The sequence below is a fragment of the Aegilops tauschii genome, chromosome 7 (assembly GCF_002575655.3).
Source record: "Aegilops tauschii subsp. strangulata cultivar AL8/78 chromosome 7, Aet v6.0, whole genome shotgun sequence".
Taxonomy (NCBI): Eukaryota; Viridiplantae; Streptophyta; class Magnoliopsida; order Poales; family Poaceae; genus Aegilops; species Aegilops tauschii.
In genome coordinates, this window is record NC_053041.3 from 651,963,653 (window position 1) to 651,969,662 (window position 6,010).

Consider the following 6,010-nt stretch of genomic DNA (forward strand, 5'->3'; position numbering starts at 1 on the left):
CTCTTGCCAAAACTTGTTCCATAATCCATCAAATCTTTACCCAAAACTTGAAAACTTCACAACACAAAACTTAACAGAAAATCTCGTGAGCTCCGTTAGCGAAAGAAAGCAAAACACCACTTCAAGGTACTGTAATGAACTCATTCTTTATTAATATTGGTGTTAAACCTACTGTATTACAACTTCTCTATGGTCTATAAACTCTTTTACTAGCCATAGATTCATCAAAATAAGCAAACAACACACGAAAAACAGAATCTGTCAAAAACAGAATAGTCTGTAGTAATCTGTAACTAACGCAAACTTATGGAACTCAATTCTACCAAACTAGGACGACCTAGAAATTTGTTTATTGATATACTGGAATTGGAATCAGTATTTTATCACGTTCTGGTGATTTTTAACAATTGTTTTCGTGAACAGAAAGTTTCTGGAATTTTCAGCAATATCAAATAACTATCATCCAAGAAGATCCTATAGGTTTAACTTGGCACAAACACTAATTAAAACACAAAACCACATCTAACCAGAAGCTAGATGGATTATTTATTCCTAAACAGAACCAAAAAGCAAGAAACTAAAATAAAATTGGGTTGCCTCCCAACAAGCGCTATCCTTTAACGCCCCTAGCTAGGCATAAAAGGCGAAGATAGATCTAGGTATTGCCATCTTTGGTAGGCAATCCATAAGTGGCTCTCATAATAGATTCATAAGGTAATTTAATCTTCTTTCTAGGGAAGTGTTCCATGCCTTTCCTTAACGGAAATTGGAATCTAATATTCCCTTCCTTCATATCAATAATTGCACCAATCGTTCTAAGGAAAGGTCTACCAAGAATAATAGGACATGAAGGATTGCAATCTATATCAAGAACAATAAAATCAACGGGCACATAATTCCTATTTGCAACAATAAGAACATCGTTATTCTTCCCATAGGTTTCTTGATAGTGGAATCCGCAAGATGCAAGTTTAAAGAACAGTCATCAAATTCACGGAAACCTAGCAAATCACACAAAGTTTTTGGGATCGTGGAAACACTAGCACCCAAATCACACAAAGCATAGCATTCATGATTTTTAATTTTTATTTTTATTGTAGGTTCCCACTCATCATAAAGTTTTCTAGGGATAGAAACTTCCAACTCAAGTTTTTCTTCATAAGATTGCATCAAAGCATCAACGATATGTTTAGTAAAGGCTTTAATTTTGACTATAAGCATGAGGAGAATTTAGCATGGATTGCAACAAGGAAATACAATCTATCAAAGAGCAATTATCATAATTAAATTCCTTGAAATCCAAAATAGTGGGTTCATTGCTATCTAAAGTTTTAACCTCTTCAATCCCACCTTTACCAATTTTTGCATCAAGATCTAAAAACTCCGAATTTTTGGGACGCCTTCTAACTAAAGTTGACTCATCTCCAGTCCCATCATTATCAAGATTCATATTGCAAAACAAGGATTTAATAGGGGACACATCAATAACTTTTAGATCTTCATCTTTATTCTCATAAAAACTAGAAGAACACGCCTTCACAAAACAATCTTTCTTAGCATGCATCCTAGCGGTTCTTTCTTTGCACTCATCAATGGAAATTCTCATGGCTTTGAGAGACTCATTGATATCATGCTTAGGTGGAACAGATCTAAGCTTCAAAGAATCAACATCAAGAGAAATTCTATCCACGTTCCTAGCCAATTCATCAACTTTAAGTAATTTTTCCTCAAGCAAGGCGTTGAAATTCTTTTGTGAATTCATAAACTCTTTAACACTAGTTTCAAATTAAGAGGGCATCTTATTAAAATTTCCATAAGAATTGTTGTAGGAATTACCATAATTATTAGAGGAATTACTAGGGAACGGCCTAGGATTAAAGTTTCCTCTATACGCGTTGTTACCAAAATTATTCCTACCAACAAAATTCACATCCATAGTTTCATTATTATTCTCAATCAAAGTAGACAAAGGCATATCATTAGGATCAGAAGAAACACTCTTTAGCAAACAATTTCATAAGTTCGTCCATCTTTCCACTCAAAACATTAATTTCTTCAATCGCATGAACCTTTTTACTAGTAGATCTTTTAGTGTGCCATTGAGAATAATTAACCATAATATTATCTAGGAGTTTAGTAGCTTCTGCTAAAGTGATTTCCATAAAAGTGCCTCCTACGGCCGAATCTAAAAGATTTCTAGAAGCAAAATTCAATCCGGCATAAATTTTTTGTATAATCATCCACAAATTCAAACCATGAGTAGGGCAATTACGTATCATTAATTTCATTCTCTCCCAAGCTTGTGCAACATGTTCATGATCAAGTTGCTTAAAGTTCATAATATCATTTCTAAAAGAGATGATCTTAGCGGGAGGAAAATACTTAGAGATAAAAGCATCTTTGCACTTATTCCAAGAATCAGTACTATTTTTAGGCAAAGACGAAAACCTAGTTTTAGCACGATCTCTAAGCCAAAAGGGAAATAGCTTCAATTTGACAATATCATTGTCCACATCTTTCTTCTTTTGCATATCGCACAAATCAACAAAGCTATTTAGATGGGTAGCAACATCTTCACTAGGAAGGCCGGCGAATTGATCTTTCATGACAAGATTCAACAAAGCAGCATTAATTTCACAAGTTTTAGCTTCGGTAAGAGGAGCAATCGGAGTGCTAAGAAAATCATTGTTGTTGGTATTGGTAAAGTCACACAATTTAGTATTGTCTTGAGCCATCGTGACAAGCAAGCAATCCAACACACGAGCAAACAAGAAGCAAGCGAAAAAGAGGCGAACGGAAAGAGAGGGCGAATAAAACGGCAAGGGTGAAGTGGGGGAGAGGAAAACGAGAGGCAAATGGCAAATAATGTAATGCGAGGGATAAGAGTTTGTGATGGGTACTTGGTATGTCTTGACTTGTGCGTAGACTCCCCGGCAACGGCGCTAGAAATCCTTCTTGCTACCTCTTGAGCACCGCGTTGGTTTTCCCTTGAAGAGGAAAGGGTGATGCAGTAAAGTAGCGTAAGTATTTCCCTCGGGTTTTGAGAACCAAGGTATCAATCCAGTAGGAGGCCACACTCAAGTCCCTCGCACCTACACAGACAAATAAGAACCTTGCAACCAACGCGATAAAGGGGTTGTCAATCCCTTCACGGCCTCTTGGAAAAGTGAGATCTGATAGAGATGATAAGATAATATTTATGGTATTTTTATGATAAAGATAAAACATAAAGATTGCAAAATAAACGGTAATAAAAATAACTTGTTGTCGGAGGATTAATATGATGGAAAATAGACCCGGGGGCCATAGGTTTCACTAGTGGCTTCTCTCAAGATAGCATAAGTATTACAGTGGGTGAACAAATTACTGTCGAGCAATTGATAGAATTGAGCATAGTTATGAGAATATCTAGGTATGATCATGTATATGGGCATCACGTCCGTGACAAGTAGACCGACTCCTGCCTGCATCTACTACAATTACTCCACACATCGACCGCTATCCAGCATGCATCTAGAGTATTAAGTTCATAAGAACGGAGTAACGCTTTAAGCAAGATGACATGATGTAGAGGGATAAACTCATGCAATATGATATAAACCCCATCTTTTTATCGTCGATGGCAACAATACAATACGTGTCGTTTCCCCTACTGTCACTGGGATCGAGCACCGCAAGATTGAACCCAAAGCTAAGCACTTCTCCCATTGCAAGAAAGATCAATCTAGTAGGCCAAACCAAACTGATAATTCGAAGAGACTCGCGAAGATAACCAATCATACATAAAAGAATTCAGAGGAGATTCAAATATTGTTCATAGATAATCTTGATCATAAACCCAAATATCATCGGATCTCGACAAACACATCGCAAAAGAAGATTACATTGAATAGATCTCCAAGAGAAACGAGCAGAACTTTGTATTGAGATCCAAAGAGAGAGAAGAAGCCATCTAGCTAATAACTATGGACCCGAAGGTGTGAGATAAACTACTCACACATCATCGGAGAGGCTATGGTGTTGATGTAGAAGCCCTCCGTGATCAATGCCCCCTCCGGCGGAGCGCTGGAAAAGGCCCCAAGATGGGATCTCACGGGTACAGAAGGTTGCGGCGGTGGAAATAGGGTTTTTGCTCCTCTGGTGATTGTTTGGGGGTACATAGGTATATATAGGAGGAAGAAGTAGGTCGGTGGAGCCACGAGGGGCCCACGAGGGTGGAGGGCGCGCCCAGGGGGGTAGGCACGCCCCCCTGCCTCGTGGCCTCCTCGTTGATTGCTTGACGTCCACTCCAAGTCCTCCGGATCACGTTTGTTCCGAAAATCACGTTCCCGAAGGTTTAATTCCGTTTGGACTCCGTTTGATATTCTTTTCCTTCGAAACACCGAAATAGGCAAAAAAACAGCAATTTGGGCCGGGCCTCCGGTTAATAGGTTAGTCCCAAAAATAATATAAAAGTGTATAATAAAGCCCATTAAACATCCAAAACAAAATATATAATAGCATGGAACAATCAAAAATTATAGATACGTTGGAGACGTATCAGGTACTGGTCCAACAATACTGCCAAATCAAAATAAGACGTTGGTGGTAAGCAGTATGACTATTATCGCCCACAACTCTTTGTGTTCTACTCGTGCATATCATCTACGCATAGAACTGGCTCGGATGCCACTCTTGGGGAACGTAGCATGCAATTTCAAAAAATTTCCTACGATCACGGAAGATCTATCTAGGAGATGCATAGCGACGAGAGGGGAAGAGTGTGTCCACGTACCCTCGTAGACGAAAGCGGAAGCGTTTGACAACACAGTTGATGTAGTCGAACTTCTTCTCGTTCAGACCGATCAAGCACCGAACGTACGACACCTCCGAGTTCCGCACACGTTCAGCTCGATGACGTCCCTCGAACTCTTGATCCAGCAGAGGGTCGAGGGAGAGTTTCGTCAGCACGACGGCGTGGTGACGGTTATAGTAATGTGATCAGCGTAGAGCTTCGCCTAAGCACTACGTGAATATGACCGGAGGAGTAAACTGTGGAGAGAGATGCCGGACACGGCTTGGAACAATTGTTGTGTCTCCAAGGGGTGCCCTGCCCACGTGTATAAAGGAGGGAGATGAGGAGGCCAGCCACCAGGGGTGCGCCAGAGGGGGGGAGTCCTACTAGGACTCCAGTCCTAGTAGGATTCGCCCCCCCCCTTTATTCCTTCTCATGGAGGGGGAAAGAGGGAAGACAGAGGGAAGAGGAGAAGGAAACGGGGGCGCGCCCTCTCCCCTAGTCCAATTCGGACTCCCTATGGGTGGGGGGCGCGACCACCCCTTGTGGGCTGCCTCCCCTCTCCCCTATGGCCCATGTAGGCCCATTACTTTCCGCAGGGGGTTCCGGTAACCCCTCGGTACTCCGATAAATATCTGAAACGTCCCAAAACCATTTCGGTGCCCAAATACTATCGTCCAATATATCAATCTTTACCTCTCGACTATTTTGAGACTCCTAGTCATGTCCGTGTCTCATCCGGGACTCCAAAGAATCTTCGGTCACCAAAACACATCACTCATAATACAAATCGTTATCGAACGTTAAGCGTGCGGACCCTACGGGTTCGAGAACTATGTAGACATGATCGAGACACATCTCCGATGAATAACCAACAGTGGAACCTGAATGCTCATATTGGTTCCTACATATTCTACGAAGATCTTTATCGGTCGAACCGCCATAGCAACATACGTTATTCCCTTTCTCATCGGTATGTTACTTGCCCGAGATTCGATCGTCGGTATCCTCATACCTAGTTCAATCTCATTACAGGCAAGTCTCTTTACTCGTTTCGTAATGCATCATCCCACAACTAACTCATTAGTCACATTGCTTGCAAGGCTTATAGTGATGTGCATTACCGAGAGGGCCCAGAGATACCTCTCCGATACTCAGAGTGACAAATCCTAATCTTAATCTATGCCAACCCAACAAACACCTTCAAAGACACCTGTAGAGCATCTTTATAATCAC